Here is a 20,634-nt window from a genome sequence, read left to right on the forward strand (position 1 = left end):
TCTAGCAGCTATCTGCAGTCTGGGCATTCCTTGGCTTGTAGATGCATCACTTCAATCTCTGCCTCTACCTTCGTCTGGCCTTCTCCTTTGTGTGACTATGTCCAAGTTTACCTTATCTAACAAGGACAGCAGTCATTAGATTAGGGAGCACTCCAACCCAATATGGCTTATCTTAACTTGGTTATATTTGCTAAACCTGATTTCCAATCAAGTCACATTAACAGATTCTGGATGTAAGAACTCAGCTCACTTTTTATTGGTTTGTTTGGAGGATAAAGTAGACAGAATCAAATGATAACAGTAATCAACATAAATAGAGAGTGCAGGAAAGGAAAAATTGAGACATGACCCTTTATTTTTTCACTGGTGAGACTCAGAGGAATACTCTGCAAGTAAGGTATGGACATAAGACAGATTGTAGAGGCTTTGGATGAATGGACAGAAACCGTGCAGAAATGTAGACACAGATGTCAAAAAAAGTAAGTGGGAAAGTTAGAGAAATCCGTGTGTGGGGTCAAGTTACAGGTTGACAATTTTTAGATAAATGGGAAGCAGAGAAAGATAGATACACAAATGGTTATATTTTGGAGAATGCCTGACCATTGCTGCAAATCAGAGTTCATATTATCAATACTTTTGTAAATTAACATGTAAGGCTGAGGAAGAGGACATCAGAAACAAGGTTGTTTTTAAATATTTGCTGAGGGTAATGTAAAAAAGAGCTTCGAAAGGACACTGAGGCTTAGCTGAAGTTGGAGACTGCATCTGTGATGTGTTCTGTCCAGAAAGCAGCAGCTAAGGAATGTCTCAGTGTGGTGAGATTAAATCACAATGACCTCTATGGCAATGCTGGGCCCAGGGATGGCTACCTAAATTGTGGGACCAAAGCAAAATGAAACTTTATGAACCCTTTGTTCAAAACTCAGGAGAAAGGATTTTCCTTTCCCCCATGGTATCTCTCTTGGCCCGTTGTGGTATTTTTTATTGGCTATCTAATAATGCAATGCTCCTTCTGTCTCCACAGTATTCATGGAGTGAGTGGAGACATTCCCAGTTTCCCAACCCCATGTCTTGGATTACAAATGCCCAATATTTATATTTCCAGTGTTCTTGTCCAGAACTCATCAGGGAGTGGATGGATGCAGCAGTTGCTGAAGGGTTGAGGTAACAGTGAGGTAAAAGCCTATCCTGTGGTGAACCTACCTGTGGTGAAACAATGACCACAGATAGGTCCATGTATGGACCTGACACATGCTTCACTGACCCATCAGGCTTCACCAATAAAAAGAAGTAAAGAAATAAAATGCAGAATTTCAAGATGTTAACTAGAGGGCATTAAACCCTAAATATTGAGGCTACCTCCTGAGCACATATCCTGGGGGGATACCATGGGTCCTGTGAAGCAGGCCCTAGCTGAGGCAGAGGTGAAGGGTGTGAGGTAGGGATTACAATGTTGGTTTGATTATATTAGGGGCATTATCCATAGGGTTCCATGTTGATCACAGAAGGAAGAGATATTGTCCTGGTAGGAATGTCAGAATCAGGAATCAGAAGTGTCAGAGAAATTGAAATGCCCCTGGTACATGGAATATGTATTGAGAAAGAGCTAAAGAGATAGGAATATGTAAGACTGAAGTGTGAATATCTAATATATTTGTGGTAATAATATAGGAGGTTGGAATGAAATAATAAGCAGATGATTTTGTGTTTGGGGTAGTGAAGTAGCCATGAGGACAGGTATCAGCACAGGCTACTATTTTTCTCCCCTTCCTCATTCTCCTGGAGCCCATCCTATTCTCACCTAGATTACTGTAAAAAATCAGGGGGGAAATGGAGTCCTAATGTTTTAGCTTAATAGCATTCCCATTCCCAACCATCTGACACAACTCCCAAAATGTACACACACAAATCATCAATCTATGCAAGTTGAAAACATGAAAACTGCCCCTGGAGCTGAAATATCATGGAACTGCTTTATTTTATTCTGAAAAGAAATCACAAATGTGGTATTGGAGGCACATCAATGCAACAATTTATTATTTGCATGACCTTTTTTTTTTAATCTCTAAAGGCAAAGTGGAAATTTAAACATGCGTAGTCAATGTAGCCTGTATATTTATGGAAACAGAAAAATGCTTTTAAACTATTTAAGCTGTATAATGGAATACCACACATTTATATAAATACCTTTTGTGTAGAAAAAGAGATGAGAGCAGAGGGCAATATTATTGTCCCTGGTTATGTTCAGATTGAATTTGTTTGGGGCATAATTGATAGCTATCACACATAACAAATATCTCTAACTACTGAAGAGGCCACAGAGAAAATGCTGTTTCTAATATGATTCTGTTATGATGTTTTACTATCATCTAAGTCCATAAAATTTGCAAAGTGTTGTAAATATGCAACTATGAGTATTAATGTAAGGCAGATCATTAAGTAACTATAAGAAATAAATGAATATTAACAGACTACAATTTCCTGATATTTTCATTTTTTAAATAAAACCTGCCTGCTATGAAGCCTCAATTATGGGTTACATTTTGTAATTTATGTTCATCCGTAAACAAAAAATATTTCATTTAAAGTGTTGCCAGAAGTTCCTCCTTGAAAGCTCTTTATAAAGAATATATACATATAGAAACTTGTAGTTGAGAAGGATTTGTTAAAAAAAAAAAAAAAAAAAAGTTCTGGACATTTTTCCAGCAAGTTTTTCTCAGCTGAAGCCCTGGAATCTTTTCAAACTAACCAAGAGGGTGGGGGGGAAACAGAGAGTGGTGTTCAGAAATGTCCATGAGAATGTCCTTTCTTATTGCATGAATACATGAATTGACTCTCTCACACTAGTTTCCTGTGAGCATGATATTTCAACCAGAGATTTCAATGAAAAGAAGAAGGTAATGGACAGGAGAAAATAGTGATGAGGACTTGGGATATTTGAATACTATCAGTGTTTCTAAATGTAACTTTGTGGCTAAACTTTCCTGATGATGCAAGAATCCCATGGAGACCTACTAGCAATATCTGGTTTATCAGAGCATTTTCTTCACAGCCTCTTGTAATGTTGTGGCTGAATTCCTGGTAAATATTAAGTGTCAAATTGTCTCTGGGTATCAAAATAAATTTATTAATATGCAATCCAGATTAAAAAAACAAAACAAAACATGTTACCTGTTACAGGGGATTCTCATTTCCTACATTTCCTGGGTCTCTGGTTCTGCAAAATAATAGGGTAGTATGACTCATTATATTTGGGTAATATAAAATTTTGATTCATGAAAAATATTCATTGATGCATTCATGTCTCAAACTATGTTTCAGAAACAAGTTTTAAAAGTATACGTACTAAAGAGATGGAATCTTTAAAATAAAATAAAAAGGCTTTTTCAAAGTGTACCATTTCAGCTTGAAGCAATATGCTTGCTGTTCACCTAAGAGGAGCGGGAATGATCCATCAAATCATCTGACATGAGGGGTGTAAGTGCAAGTGCATCCTTTTCAGCTCATTCCAATGGCTCCAACCAGGCAATGAATTTGCATCTTGGCACCATTAGATGGCCTGGAGTTCTTAATTACCAAACAAATGGAAAGTTGCTGCCTCCTGCTGACAGCTCCTTTGTGTATCATTCTTCGCAGAACATGAATGATTAATGGAATTTTCCCAACACAGTCAAAGTTGTTTACTGATGGAATTAAAGCTGAAATTGGCAAGGTCCTAGTGGGGAGACTTTTGCTATAATGTCACCGACCTGCCAAGCTCTCCAGATGAAAAATAGGAACAATTAGCGATGGCTCTGAGCGCTTCTGGATATTCTCAGGATTTGGTCCCAAGTGAAAGTCATCTTTATTTGGATGTTGCATCAAGGGAAGGTACTGACATTCAGAGTCTCCTTGTGGATTAGAAACATCAGTGGCAAGGTCGGTGTGCTGATAGAAGTACTATATCCAGGTAGGGAGTAAGGTGGTATCATCCCAAAGACCCAGTCAGTCAGAACACTCCAGTCCAGACCCACCTATTTCAGTTCCATCGCTCTAGAAGTCCCAACATGTTCCTGCAGAAGCTCAATGGTGGCAGGCAGGGTGACCTGAAAGGATGTTGTCCCGAAAAGAGAAAAACTTGTGAATTTCTTATGTTATGAAGAGTTGTGATTCTGGAGATAGAATCCTTTTAGTGAGTTAGATTAAAAAAAAAATTAGGGGATGGGAGGAGGAGAAGGGGGAAAAGTACAGGGTGGTGATATTAGTCAAACTATATTGTTATATTGTATCCATGTATGAATATGTAACAACAGATCTCACCATTATGTACAATTATAATACACCAACAAAAAATGTGGAAAAATAAAATTTAAAAGAAAAAAAAAGCCAAGCCGCATTAAGAAGAATCCTCCATCTACTACAGGGTTTCTTCTCAAATTCTATTTATCACATAGGATAATACACTTTTAATTCTGTAACTCGCAAGTCCTTCCCAGAGAACTGCACAACCAACACCCACTCTGACTCAGCTCTAACCTCCCCTCTATCTGCCCTTCTGCCACGTATCTGTCCCATCTTCCTAGCAAAAATCAAGGCAGGCTTTCTTTTCCCTGCCAAGAGTAGCTAGAAAACAATTCTCCCTCTTTAATTATTTCCAAATTTGACAATGATCTCTGTAGCAAGATGGTAAATAAGAAATTATGAGTCCAGGTTTTGGACACTTGGCTGTGACCAGAGAGATGGCATTGATACCTGGCCATCACTTCATCATCAGTAAATGGCTTGTGAATTTATGGCCATTGTTTTTATGTTGCAAAACTGATCACACCAAATATACCTAGAGTTGACACTTTTTGGTCATTAATCAATGCTGCCGTTTTGCAATAAAAGAAGTTAGTCCTGGCAGTGTGTGCAGCCTCCTGATCACTGTGCAGATGACAGTTACTGATATTATTATCATTTTTTACTGGGCATTATTGGCTCTCTAACTTGTAATTTTTGGTTTCACCCTGCCAAATAAGTCTGCAGTGATAGATATGAAATTTACAAGTTGTTATAATATCTATACATGTTCTACCTAATGATACCCAGTTTAAACTGTACTTTTAAAAGGTAAGTTTTCTTGCTCTTTGTTGAAATAAACATTGGTTTCTGAATATGAAAATGAGCTTAATGTAAAATTATGCATCTGTAGGTTTAGTCCTCTGGATATAGAAAATCTGCGGTTTTAACAAATAAAAATTTCTGAGAAAACAAATGTTGAACATCAGTGTCTTCACAGTACTTGAGCTTCTAAGATACAATGAGCTTATTTGTGATCATAAATAATATATTTCCAGTCATATATTAAACAATCTGTTATTGTTGTATTGAGCCTTGGACAAGAAATTGAATAGACTTGCAGAAGATAAGAGCTAATTTGTATGTGCCAATGCCCACCAAGTGCCAGGTAAGATTCATATTGTTACCATAAATGTTACCAAAGTGAGTGGTATCATGAATAACAGGACATCAGAGGTATTCTTTTAATTCCCACTTGCATAAACTTTGCCAAGTACAATGGATATGGTTCTGTGCTGTTTTCCTGGTGCCTGTTCAAATGAGTAACAAGTGAATAAAGCAGAGGGCATTTTTAAAAATGAGTTCTCTTTGAAAGTTCTACAGTATGAGCTGTATATTTTCATAGCTTCACCTATCCCACTCCACATGCCAGGTGTAGACAGATGCCAGCTTGAAAGCCAAATGATTTAACCTCCTCCATTGGAATGAAGCTCAGTTTGGAAAAGGATGTGTGAAGTCTCTCAGTATATTTCCAACATCATTGCAGACAAATAGTCATCCCCTGGGGGAGCAAAATGAATAACAGATCACCAAGTATTTCAGATCACCAGGGGAATGGGTGTTTTACAAGAGTGATATTCTTCTTCTGCTTTATCCTACTGTTGGCTTATAACAGTTCATGGTTTGGGCAAACCAGGGTATAGAACACCCTTTTCAGCAAGAAAAGATATCACATCTTTTCTTAACTCCATTTTATACTATAGTTTTTTAAATGTAGGTTCTGTCTGGAAGGAGATAAGACAACACAATGAATGAGGCGTAAGTTGGAAGACACAGGAATGTAGTAGTTTCTTTTCTTAATTGGTAGAATCTTGTAATAACAAAAGGTAGGAATCAGAAAACGTCCAATAGAGCATAAAAAATTATCGAGTAATTCTTAAAACATGGTCCTCAGATGACATGCTGATACTTCATTTGAGGTACACATTATTAAGCTAAACTAACATCTGAGAACCTTAGCACATTCCAACATGTTGCCCATGAGAACCGAATGCAATGCTACCGTTTTTAGCTGTGTGACTTGGGAAGTTCATTGAACTTTTTAAGTTTTGATTTCTTCATTTGTTAAAAGCAATCATACTACTTGGTGCACAATTATGGTAAAAATTCACCAAGGTAATTTATGTAACTGAATAACACAGTGACTTCATAGCAAATGCTCAATCAGTTGACAATATTATTGCTGGTCTGATATCATTATTGTTTCACTGGCATGAAACTTGTGATTCTTTGATGAATATTTCATACTGATGGTTATAGAGTTTTCCTGAATAGAAATGACCAAGTCGACTTAACACTGTTTTTAAATGTGTGAGTGCATATATATATATGTGCACATGTGTGTGCATACATCAGATCTGAGACCAAAGTTCAACACTTTCCATGGTTCAGTTTCCCTGATGATAGGAAGTTGAGACCTTTAGAATTAAAAGCCAATGCATTATTGCACCCAGTGATTCCATAAAACTTATGAGTCAGAAAGAGAGGGGAATGAACCATTGTTTGAATTTGTTATTCCCTCAGATAATTAGTTACAGTTGGTTCCTCTGTTTTACTTTTTTTTTTTTTTTTACCACAACCAAGTTTTTTCAGATGTTCTATTAACTGTGAGTTTCCTGTCTTATTTGTGTACTTGTTTACTTGCAAAACTGAAATCTTCATGATTGTATTTACAGTGAGGACCCAAACTACACATTAAACATAAACATTTTTAAACTACATACCTAACAGTTCAAAGGGAGACTGATAGGAACAACTACTTTGTACTCCATGTCTAAATGAAGGGAGTTGACCCAATAAATTTGTTGGTAGATACAATACAGAAAGAGAAGGAATTGAGGAGTTTTCCTGTGTCAAATTTTGACAATACTCTCTTGGAAAAAATGATTACTAACTGTGAACTTTGAGAGGTAACCTGCGATGTAACTTCTTCATGTCTAAAATGGGATAATAATAGTATCCAGCATATTAAGTTACTGTGCAAATAATAAGCTCTTTTTTGTAAAGTGTGAAATTAGTAACACAGGGTAAAAAAAAGTGATATATGCATTGTTGAATGTATAATAAACTAATGAATAAATGAAGAATAAGATTTTTCTGTTATTGCTTTTCTTACGAAATGCATGCATATATTATGTACAGTATACACACTAAAGAAATCTTTGAATGAGATGATTTTTCTTAATCAGAAATCTGGGGCTATGAATGTAGCTCAGTGGTAGAGTGCTTGCCTGGCATGTACTAAGCCCTGGCAACACAAACACACACATATACACAGACTATATAATTTAATTGATTTTTTTGTTAATTCAGATCTGAATGTTTTAATGCACTACATTTGGTAAAAATTTCCAGAATTCTTTTTGGAACCCTGAGAATGTTGCATCTTATCTTTAAATCAAGTTTTTCAACTTTGAAGATGATAATTCTCTCTCAGAATTCTGAAGATATTTATGGTAACAACCAATAGTGTTTCATAGAAGGCACCTTTTTATTTACAAGTAAAAATTAAAAATTATTTTAAAAATTATTCATTCATTGTTTTATTCATTCATTGGTACTGGGAAATGAACCCAGTTCCTCATTAATCCCAGGCAAGCTCTCTACTACTTTGTGACTACCTCAGCCCTGTTTGCAGGTATTATTAGGAAGTGATGGTTAAGATTCTGGCTCATTAGTCTATAAGGATAATACTCTTTTCTATCCTCCAAAGGCATGCATGATTTTTTTGATTGAAGTCATGATTGCTTCTATGAAGCAACTACTTATGGCTTGTGGTAAATTAACAAGTGTGTGATTTTTTGTTTTGATTCCTTTCAATTCTTGAGAACTTGGGCTTGTGGGGTTTCCCAAACTTATAATGACCTGAGTATTTTAAATTTACTTTTTACAAAGAAATTAATTCAAAAGTCAATCAATCAATTAATCAGTCAATCAAGGCTGGTCTCATCTCCTTTCCTTAGGTCCTCTTTCATGTACAATTTAAACATGAATCTGTGGAGCTATTTTTCAGACTTGCTTGTGACAGAGAGTTTTATTCTGATAACAACATCCATGACTCTCACTAAGTGAATGTCCATAAAGGATACAGAAGCCTCTGATTTGAACTAACAGCCTTAATGAATCTACTTTAGTTCATACAAGTCAAGCGAAGGGCCAGAAATCAGAAAAAGAAGGGACAGAGGCAGGAAACACACCAAGTGTTACCAGCCTTGACATTATTCTGTATCCCATCAGAATATCTTTGAATTCAAGACCTTTTATATCAGGCAAGCAGTGCTACTTCCAGAACACTGTCATGCTACTTTAAACATTTAGAAAAATGGATCAACAGACCATTTCTGAAAAAATAAACCAAGAACACATTCAAACAGTAACCACTGTGAACCTGTCTACCTCATTGTGTTTTTGTTTTTCTTTGATGAAAAATCAAGGGAAAAGGGAGACAATTGATTACAGGAAAAAAACACAAACAAATAAAACCCTATTAGAACTGAAACTTTCCACCAGGGCAGGAAACCCTTCCAAAAGAGAATCGCCTGCTGGGTCAATAATCCAGAACTGAGCTGATGGTTTCATCTCAATAATGCTTGACCTGGTACTCACTTTTAACTCACAGTGGTAAGAATAAAGTGCAATCTTTCAGCAGCTGTCAAATTCTTGATTCTAATCTTCCAGTAACTGCATAGTTACCATTCTGGTGATGTAAGACCCAGAACCAGCTGCCCCAGTGTTTTTACCACACTATTAACACTCTGCTCTTGGGACACTGGAGAGTGAGGCTGAGTGGCTAGAAACTTCCCTTTAGGTACTTAGGTGGGAGACCTATTAATGCACCCAAGACAACATAACATTCTCATCCCACAGTGGTGACAAATGTGTTTCTTTCCAAATAATTGAGGCTAGCACTTCAGAGGCATGCTCTTGCCAGTGTTTCCTTAGCCTGACTCTATTTTTAAAAACTGTCTGTAAACCTTCCATTCAGATTTGTGCTATACTATCTCACAATTCAGCATACATGAATTCTTCATACATATTGAGTATACAAGATCAATTTCTTTGTACTCCATGGAAAATGGTCCTGTGTTTAAGAATGGGGAACCAAAAATGGGGAACACTGAGTGAATATTTTGGATCATTGAATTCATTACTCAAAGCTTACATCAAACAGTGATAGTACGTGTATTTCTTGAATTCTGTGTTATTACAGACTTTAGAGATCTGTGTCTCCCTTTGCATTACCCAACAAAACTTGTATTCTAGTGAAAAATAACGTTAAAAGACACATTAGGAGACCAGAGCTCTAGGTGTTACTCTATCTCTAACCATTAGACCATTGAAACCAAATGTATTGTGATAATAATATATTATAACTTCTTATAGTACTTTGAAAGCCTAAGAACCCAGAATGATATTGAAAAGGAATACAAAATGTATAAAGGAGATAATGTAGTTTTTCTTTATAGAATAATTCTAGCTAATAATGGTAGAAGGAATTATATAATTAAGAGATCACCAATTTGTATTCCTCAGTGCCTCCATTCCCCAGTCACTGACTCAGCCAAGCATTATCAGCAAAGTTTAAAACCATCAGGGAAATTGTTGTTGGGGAGTAGTCTTTTAGCCCAATGCCAAAGTATTGCTATTGGAAGTCAAATAATAGCCTGCTGAAATATGTCTATGTCTTAATTGCAGAAAGCACTGAATATGTCAGATGGCCTGGTAAAAGGTACTAAGGTCACAGATGGAGTTAACATTGCTAGTCCTCTTAAGCTAAGAACAAATACTGGGTTGTCTGAAAACAGCTGGTTTAATCACAAGCTTAAAAATTCTTAGAAGGAAACAAAGGGATGGACAGAGTGATATGACTGGAGAAGGACATGATCAGATAATATTGGCTATGAAGATGGAAGCAGGGGCCAGGGCATGTGGTGGTCGAGGGGCTGGGAAAGGCAAGCAAAGTGATGGTCCTTCAGAAAGGAACCAGGCCTTGCTAACACTTGATTTAGCCTAAAGAGATCTGTGTTGGACTTCTAACCTACAAAACCATAAAATAACTCTTTGCATTGTTTGATGCTGCTGCTGTTTGTGGTAATTGTTGCAGCAACAATAGGAAATGAATATAATCACCCAATGGAGTACAATTACAGAAGGAAAAACGTACTGTTACAAGGGACATATCCATCAGTTAACATATTAACAAAGGTAAAAAAGCAAACATCCTGATAGAAACAGGGTTTGTTCTATAAATCCTGAGGTGATGCAACAGAAAGAGTTCATTACCATGGATTGACCTTGCCAAAAATGTTGAGCATAAATCTAATCAATAATATATATAATTGTTTTTCTAACTTATAAGAAATATAGAAGATAAGAGGAAAAATGACAACCTGAGAAAGCAATCGGACAAATGTAAAATAAGGCAGACTCTACAATCAACTGGCCTAGAGTATTCAAAATGTCAATGTTTCGAAAAAAATTTAAAAGTAGTATAGAAATCGTCAAACTTAATCTGAGAACCTTGGTTTGATTTGTGATCAAAATTTAATGATAAAAGACATTTGCGGGCAACTGGATAATATGAATGTAGACTGCAAGTTAGATATTACATAATATAATCCAAGTTTTATGTTCTTAGTTGTTAAAATGACATTGAAATCATTTGGGATAATACCATTATGTTTTAGGTGATGCCCAGGTTAGTACTTAATGGTGAAGCATCACTTGAAGCAAAAAGTAAAAAGGTGAAACAGGACAAAATGTTCACGAATTCTTAAAGTTAGTAAATAACACATGTATATTTATTAGGCTATTATGTTAGCATATTTGATAGCTTTAAAAATAACTATTGAAGGAAAAAAGTAAACCACTTCAAACAGTGGAATAGTTTTAAAAAGAGGATTGGTCTAAGACATGAGAAAAGTCTGGGAAATAAAAATCAAGTTACCTACAGTTTAAGTTGTGTTGAGTGAAATAAACCAGATAATTAAAGTGCTTAAAAATATCCAGGGACTAATGAGTCTCAGTGCATGTTAGCTTGTGCCTCCATATCATCCCTGTAGGACACATGCTTTGTCTGGTCCATGAGGGGTTCCTAGGACCCTTGAGGAAGCAGCACCCAAATCCTAGCAGTCACGATGATCAAGCAAAGCAATTACACAGAACCTAACAAGCAATGAAAGTAAAATATTAATGCAAACTTAGAGTCAATTAAAAACCAAGGACAACTCAATAAGACACTAATGATGCATTGACAGCAAAGCCTACTTCCTGGAAACTGGGAATTCCAACAAGGTGCTTGCCTACCTAAATGGTGGGAGCTTCATGACATTACTAAGCTTTTTGTAGCAGCCAGACTTCCTGGCACCATACAGGATTAAGGTCTACAGTGAGCTCCCTTAGCATGCTAATTTTAGCTTATCAATATCACATGTTAGTAACTGTTCATAACTCATCTAGTAGCTATCATCAACATCCAACAGAATGTCATGTCAGTTGTACACAGACAATGCAGAAGGAATTCCAAACTTTGGGATGAGGTTTTGGTGATTCCAAGAGAACTTTATAGCACACTGGTGAATCAGAGTTAAATGTGAGAAATATTTTTAGAAGGAAAATAGCGCAATAAAATATGTTCTCCTTCCTACATCTACTTAACCCACATTGAAGTCCAACTTTTCATATGGTAGAATGTACAATTACATGAATTTAAGTGAGCCATGTATATCAGGCAAGAGCTATCCTTCTCTTTTCTGAAAGTTTCTTTCAGAGGGCCATTCTTCTTCACATCTGATTATTTTCTCTTGTACAATTCTTCATGAATCCCAACTCTAAGAAGTCTGAATACCACAATAGCAAAGCAAATTTAGAAAGTCTCAAAACTGGGGAACTAATATGCCTAAAAACAGAAGCCTGTATATTTTAACTTTATCCTAGGCAAGAGGCAACTGGACAAAACTGGCCTGGAGTTCTTTAACCTGTTGTAGCCAACAATTTGGAATTGTTTTAGTGACATCAATGAGTCTTCCTGAAGGCTTTTCCTTTGTTGAAACACAGGCTTCCAAACTGGGAAATATCCTCTGAAGAACACAACCTCCCACCAGCAGTTACCATATCTTTTTTCTTTTTCAAGTACAGCATTGCTCCACTTGAGTGATTCTAACAGACTCAAAGCCTGTGAACGTAATGGGATTATCCTGGCATCACAGTTCGCTGGCCAGCCTCATTTGGGAAAATTCATCTCTCTTAATGTTGTTACAGTGAGGTGAGGAAACTCTAACCTACCAGAAGTAAGTTCTGATACTTTGCAAGGGAGGGGCTTAAGGAAACCAAGAAAAGATGCATGAACAGGCTGGGAGAAACACTCTAAAATTTCCCACTAAACCCAGAAGATTCAGATTTCTTAGTTATGCACCATCATATTCACTGAAGACAAGCAAGAAACTAATGGTGAGAGAGAATTCGTTCACTGTGGCTTGCTGGGGATGAAGACATTTCCGGCTGCCCACCTCTGGCATGGTCAACACAGAGCAGAGGACATTCTCTTTAAAACTGCTTCTTTCAATGACCATTCATTTTACATCTACCTTGTTGTAAGACACAACATTAAATCAAGTGACTCTAATCTTAGGTTCATTGACTAGAAGGAAAGGAATTTGAGCAAACAATCAAAAGTTGTAAATGAAGTGTCTTGTCCAAATTTATAGAGAGTAGGCAGTGGGAGGAGATAGGGGAAAGAGATTTATGAAATCATAGGGCAAGGGGACAGAGCAGGTCAACATTTTTTTGAAGATGTGATGTTTAAGTAGAGTTTTAAAGATCTTGATCCTATAATCAAAGTATCCCAGAGAGATTGCACAAGGGAGAAAGGAAAGGGGACTGATTTTCCACTTTCAGGAGTCTTTTTTATAAGAAAATGTTTATATATATATATATTTGTATCTATCTAACAAAGATATTAATTTCATCTTAACTGATAAAATAGTGAAAATTCAAAGAAAGGTAAATATCCATTAAATATTTTTTCAATACAGCATGTTACATATATATTATGAAATAGCACATGATTGTTTAAAAGACAGCCATTGATTCACAAGTCAGAAATAGAAAAATGACAGAGATCCATTGCTCTGTGAATCGGATAAACATCACAATTTACAGAATGACAAAATAGGGCATTTTTGTAAATACACAGAAAGCATCTGAAGGTGCTTTACCAAACCTTAAACAGGATTTACAATTGGGAAGGGAATTGGGATTTGTAGATTGGGAGTAAAAGGGCCTTTTTCACTCTAGATCAATGCTGTTTTAATAGAAGTGTCCATATGCTGACCACTTGAAAATTTGCTAGAGAAAGCCAGAAATTGAGTTTTTAACTTTAGTTAATTTTAAATCTTTTAAAGATTATCATGTATTTTTTCACAATTATGAACAAACATAACATAAAACATAAGGAAATGGGAAGAAATCTCAATCTAAATCTAAATCTCTAAGTTCAAATTCTGTTATTTTTAATTATATGAAACATCTCATGTTGCTTAGGAAATGAACAAATAGATAAAGATATCATATATACATATAAATTTAACTACATATATGTATATATACATGTATGTATATTTACTCATACTGTTTATATATGAGTTGGACAGATTCACAGATTTCTGAATAAAGACAATCGAGTAAGGTCCTGAAACATGTTACATTCCTAACCACACTCATTAATCCATATTATTGTTCCAATGTTACAACACGATGTCTCAGATGCACAACTTTGCTATCTAAGGCAAGCAATGGATGCCACACGGATTGGAATTATCTGATGGTAACTATAAGAGCTGAATTTCTCTGATCAGGATGGCTTGTCACCTAGATCCTAGAAAGCTTTTCAACCTCAAAGAGAAGTTGTATTTCAGAGGGTAAAGATGAGGACACTAAAGCTTCCTTGTCTCCATCAACATCACATTTGGCTCAAGTGCATAAATATTCATCTCCAACTTCCAATCCCTTGGATATGGCAAGTTCTTCATTTATTGAGGTAGCTTCTAAAGGAAATAGTTCATTGGCGATTCCTCAGTAATCAGTGAGGGAGATCAGAGAGGGAGAACGATCTCTATGATTTCTTAGCAGCCACTTTGTCTAGACCTTTTCACATCCCAGTCTGTGCTAAGTGGGTATTTACCCATTAATCCCTGATTTAGAAAAGTGAAATGTTTGAAATCCACAGATGCTTCATAAAGCTATTAAAAGTATAATGACTTGCTAGTACATTTGCAAAAATGAATATACAAGGTAGGCTATTATAGGAAGGAGCCCTCAGTGTTAAAATGGTATATTCTATTTATTTATTTATTTATTTATTTATTTATTTATTTATTTAGATTCTCAATATCACACACAAGGCCTTACACATGGTAGGCAAGTGCTCTCCCACCATGCTATGCCCCAAGTAAAATGTGATGATATAGGAAAAGGATGTAGAAAAGTGACCCTGACTTTATAGCATAACTGCTACATCCAAAGGTTTTATTATTTCTAAGTAAAATGATTAATTATAAAACAAATAGCCTTTTAAAGAACCTGTTATAGTACATATTTTAAGAAAAAAACTCACCTAAATAAGTTTACTTGTAGTAATAAAATTTAGATTTGTTTGACATATTCTGCTGCAGTACTTGAAATTGCTAATAAGTCTCTAAAGCTTCTTTATACATAAAAACAAATTAAATCTGTCTATTGTAAAGAAATTGCACCAATATGTGAGATGTTAGAACATACATTTCTTCTTAAGTACTCTTTTAAGGAAGTCCTGTAGGAATAGATAATAAAAGATGTGAAGTTTTCTGGGACTTTTACTCAGTGAATTAGCAAACCTATTTATATTTGCAAATGTCATTCTGAATAGGCTCTTGGAGTAGCAACAGCATCTTCATAGTGTACTTAAAAAGCAGCCTGCATCTATGACTAGCAATGGGACATAATGCTGACAGCTTCTGATCTAATGTAATAGTTACTGAGGAAAATAAACCTTTTTCCACATTAGGCCTTGGAGAATATGCACATTAAAAATCATATTCAAGGGAAGTCACCATTTGTATAATTGATCAATTTAGCATTTTTGAAATATTTGTCATATTAAAAAGGGGAATTCTTATAAACCTAGAATTGTAAATGTTTTCTTTTAATCTCATGTTTAATCAGTCATTGAAATGATGCACTGAATTTGAATCTCCATTACCTTGCATGACATCATGGCCCATGTAAGAGAGCTAATATTAATCAAGGTAATTCTGTCGTATGACCTACTTTGGCATTTTCATCTGATGGAGCCAGGAAATGGGCTGGCTAATAGTCCATTTTGGAGTACTCAAAGATCTTAGCAATTCCATATTTAAGGAGGTTAATAGGATACTAATTGGGGCCTAGGTGAAAAGTTCACAAGAAAAATGAACTCACCTGGATATGAGGCATGTGCACAGCCCCACGTCCCCTCCTTTTAACAGCTGCTCTTCCTAAGGCTTTCCCTTGTAACTCAGAGGGAAGAAATCCTGCACCTTGGAAGACCTGCACAGCCAGCATTCTGCCTTCTGGTCCCTGGGTAACAATGGCTGGCCAAATGCCAGGGTCACAAGCCACTAGCAAGGTCAGCATTCTGCCTCTTAGGAAATGGAAGTAAAGAAGAAATTCTAACTGATAAAAATATATATTGAAATAAAGCCTATTTCAGAGCTGATATGGGCTTTCAGGAGAAGCTTGTTTTGTTAAGACTTAAGAAATTCCAATTTAAAAAAAAAATAAATTTCAATTTATCACCTCCTTGGGAGAATTCAGCCATGTGTGTTTATTTTATTTTTTAATTTATTTCTTACACATTTGACAATAGTGGAGTGCATTACATTCATAATTATCCATTCACAGCACAATTTTTCATATCTCTGTATATAGAATATGTTCACACCAAATTATGCCATTATACATGAGCTCTCTCTCTCTTTTTTTTTTTTTTGCATCATAGTATAAAGGTGTGTTTATTTTTTAAGCAGGGATATAAAAATCTTGGGCTTGGTCATTATTATTGGATTGACCAGCTAGTTCCTCTATTCATCAATAAAAATATGGAAGGGATCATAATGTGCTTTTAAATTTTTCTCCTCTATAATTATGTGCAATAAGTCCCGGGTGACTTGGAAAATTTATCAGTATAAAAATATCTGAAATATCTGGGGTTCCCCCTAATACCTCATGGTCCCTCTGGCAATATTTGGCTCTTCTCTCACTTCATTTCTCACCCCGTTCTCATTGGAATGTGTCCACAGACAGCATGTTCTGCTTTCCCTAAAATTTCCTTAGCCCTTTATATACAGAAAGAGTTAAGAATTTTTCTACCATAGGCTTACAGCATGTCTTTCTGTCTCTTTCCCAATGTGCAATACATCTTCCCAGTTTCCAGAAGTGACTGAGATTTTTAAAAACAGCTGTAATCTGCGGTCATTGATGGTGGAGTAGATTGTTTGCCAAACTATTACCATAACTGTCAACCGAAATCAGAAAAATAATCTCATTCTGCTGGACAGATGCATTTCCTGCATTATTGATATAGTCACTCCAGAGTAATAGAGAAATATAAAGCATTGTTCTATTTACAAAAGGAGATTGGCCAAGTCCTTGAAAGTGAGCACAAGGGACAGGCACTTTCAGGAAGTGAGATATAGTCAACTCGGTAAAAGTTATGTGTCAGGGTCATGTGACCTCTATAGTCAGGAGTGGAATCTCAGAGCCCTCCCTCTCCTCTTTCCCCCACACTTTCAGGTCAGTGTTTTTTTTTTTTTTTTCTCATTTCAAAGGAATTCTCAGAAATGCTGGCTTGAGCCCTAAGGAATGTGATGCATTCTTTATCCCACACCCCAATAGTTTTCCCAAATATTCACAGTGTTCTAATGTGTTCACTAAACACCTGTGAGTGGAAGTGAATTGTGCCTGACCACTACATTGTAGAATAATTGAATTTGTTTATTTCAAGCAGATGATGCCCAACATCCCTCCGGAGCAATAAGTTTAATATACCTTATGCCAAATAGCTTGCAAGAAGGGTCAGTAGTCTCCTATACTCAGAGACTGCCCTGCCATAATTTGAGATGTGATTAATGCTGAGTGATTCTATTTGTTGAGCATGCACAGCACAAAATGCCAGACACTTCATATTTATTATTTCTAATCCATACAACATCCAGTCCAAGGCAGAGATATTATTTTAAATCTTCATTTTACTGTACAAGTGGTAGATGATCAACGAGGTCCTATAGATTCTGTAAGGTGACAGAGCTCTTAAGTAGGTGATATAAAATTTTAACCCAAATCTAACTCTAGAGTGCATTCCTACTAGATCATGTGCTCTCCCATTTAGTTGAGATGCAGGCAAAAATATAATCTGCATTGTAACATTTGTCTCTATCTAATTCATCTCTCCCAAATAATAGCAAAAAAAAAAAATTACAAAGTACCATTTTCTTTCTAGAAAGAAAGGACAGTGCCATCCCTGCCTCATGCCTGCTCTAAAGAGCACTTTACTAGGGGGCACAGAACCTCAGTATAAGTTTCAAAATAAGTGCTTCACATGTTCCTAGACTTTGTCTTTAGGAAGATGGTTCCAGATATTTCTGGGCAGAAGTTCATGAACTATGACAGCTCCATTTTGGTACCAGGAAGGGAGACAGGAAGTCTAAACTCTTACCTAGGTGAGTTGAGGCTTCTGTGACTCAGCTTCCTCTCTTTCCTCTTTTTATGAAAATGCACAGTCCTGACAGATTCCTTAGAAACAGCAGGGCAGTTCATGAATTATCAATTTAGAAATATACTGTAAGCAGAAATTCCTGCAAAATATTATGTCATATCCTTAGTGGAAACTTCAAAGTAAAAACCAAATGACAAATTAAGTGCCCCCCTTAAAAAAAATCAGTCATTTTGGTGATTTTTCTTTTGTTAATTATTATTTCCAGGGTGATAGTTATATGGTCTTTTGATATTTTGAGAGAAAAGTGACAGTGAGCATTAAAGCAGGTTGGAGAGTTCCTGTGGTGCTCTTGTTCGATGTGCTAACACAATGATGCTGTCTTTCTTGGCAGAGGAAATGGAAATAGGAGTGAGAATATGTGCTGAAACTGTTTCTGGGAAGAGTGAGATGTGGCATATGAAGGAGAAACTTCCTAGAGGACTAGACTGTGAGCTACACTGCTGGGTTAGGTGTTCTGCACCCTGTCTCTCTCTCCCAACCCTCTTCTCATAGAAGAAGCACAGTTCATTGTTCCATCTGGGGATCCCCAATGGTCCAACTGGGTTCTAAACTAGGATCATCTCTAAACCACAGCAAGTATCTGAACCCATCTCTTTTGATCTTGGAGTGTAGCTCCTCAACTGTGAAATGAAGAAATTGAATTAACTGAGCTCCAAGCCCACCTCCAGAACTGAGACTTGATGGTTCCCCAACAGGATGTAATATCACCCTTTTCAAATAATTTATTTTAATGGCTCTGAGAGTGTGATGGCTTTCATCCAGACAACAATCCTGCTTAACTGCACCCCTGTCTTACTGTCAGGAGTCTTTGGGGTATAGGTCACATCGACTGGTCCTCCTGCATGGAATCTGAAGACTGTGGCCTGAAGCAGCTGGGTGACTTAGTCACTGTAATGGAGTAAGACCATGGACACCTCTTTGGAATGAACCACCTCCAAAATAAGAGTATGGGTCATGGGTCTCTGGGGGAATTGCAGCAAGTAAGTTTGTCTAGATCTGACTGCTTTCTTTTTGGTTCATATTTTACTTTTCTGATTGAGATTATTTTTATGTTAAAAAAAAGCAAATCCCATAAATTTGAAAGGCAATGATGGAGACATGGGAGACATAAACCAGGAAGAGAATTGAAATGGAAGAAAACAGAGAATTGTACAAAATAAATAAAATCAGTTTTTAAATAGGCACCCCACCCCGAGTTTTCTCATCAAGGTATTTTCCCCCTTTCCCAAAACATCTTCTCAAAACCACATATCCAAGAAGAATAATTTATTTTCTGTATCCCATTTCCAAGGGATAAGTTCCCCCTCTAATACACAGAAATAAAGGAAAATCATATAACCAGTCAATAAGACAGATGATGGTCTCCCTTTAAAAAATTTTGATCTATCAATAATAAAGAGAGGATTTAACTTAATAATATACTAATATCTCCAGGTCATTGTCAATTTTTCAATTAAGGTCTGTTGATTTTTGTTTCACAGGTTTTGAAACTGTGGATATGTATTTAGGATTATTAGATTGTTAGATTTTCTTCACACATTGACTCTTTTTCCAATATGAAATATTTCTCTTCATCTCCTGATTAAAGGAAGAGATAAAGAGTATTAATCTTGGAGTGTAGCTCCTCAACTGTGAAATGAAGAGATTGAATTAACTGAAAGAGACAAAGAAAAATTCTACACTTTCTGCTATAGCTACTTTTGCTTTCTTTTTTCTTTCTCTTTTTTATGGGGATGGGTACCAGGGATACTCAGGAACACTTGGTCACTGAGCCACATCCCTATCCCTATTTTGTATTTTATTTAGAGACAGGGTTCTTACTGAGTTGCTTAGCATCTTCCTTATGCTGAGTCTGGCTTTGAACTTGAGATCTTCCTACCTCAGCCTCCTGAGCCCCTGGATTATAGGCCTGCGCCTCAGCTTCTTGTTATATTTGCTTTCTTAAGCTTATTTATTGAATGGAGCATTTTTTATTTGCACTATTTTACTCTTCACCTGCCTGTATTTAATGTTTTAAGTTTCTTATAAACAGAACATAGATAAGTCTTTCTCTGTTTTAAAATCCAGCCTGACAGTCTTTGCTCTTTAATTGGAGTAATTAGTTCTTTTGCATTTAATGTAGTACCTGATGTTTCTTGTGGTTGCCCTTCTTTGAATTTGTTTTCTTTATCCCATTTAGTATTTATTCCTTGATTTTTCCTTTCCTCCATTCTTTAAGTGGAGCCCATATTTTTGTCAATCTTCTGTGTTTACGTTTTAGTGATTCCTCTCTTTCTAGTGTTACCCCAAAGATTACAATCTTCAAGTGTAAGATAATATGGTCTACATTCAAATCCCATTATGCTTCCTCATGTACAGTGTTGCTATCTTACCATAGTATCATTTTGCCTGGCTTAAAAAAAGTGTTCTGGGATTTTAGATATGAATCTTATACAGTCACAGATTATAACTGTGATTTGGGATCATGAGATCTTGAAGAACAGGGAGAAACTCAGATCATTATGTATACACATATGCATACATGA

At 36.2% G+C, this 20,634-nt stretch overlaps 1 long non-coding RNA gene across 5 annotated transcripts in view; it reads right to left on the reverse strand.

Annotated features, from left to right (window-relative positions):
• LOC107148510 overlaps positions 1 to 15,900 on the reverse strand; it is a 41,981-nt gene extending 26,081 nt beyond the window's left edge. For 2 of the 5 annotated variants that reach the window (XR_007342854.1, XR_007342853.1), the window contains exons 1-3: positions 15,775 to 15,900; positions 3,398 to 5,821; positions 3,172 to 3,217 (exon numbers count right to left, since the gene is read on the reverse strand). This is a non-coding gene — a long non-coding RNA (uncharacterized LOC107148510). Of the gene's footprint in view, positions 1 to 1,954; positions 5,822 to 15,774 lie in introns of those variants that run through there. The other 3 variants (XR_007342852.1, XR_007342851.1, XR_001504283.2) reach the window with 2 other exon arrangements.
• Positions 15,901 to 20,634: the final 4,734 nt, after the last annotated feature.

This window comes from Marmota marmota, unplaced genomic scaffold (assembly GCF_001458135.2).
Source record: "Marmota marmota marmota unplaced genomic scaffold, marMar, whole genome shotgun sequence".
In the NCBI taxonomy this organism is placed as follows: domain Eukaryota; kingdom Metazoa; phylum Chordata; class Mammalia; order Rodentia; family Sciuridae; genus Marmota; species Marmota marmota.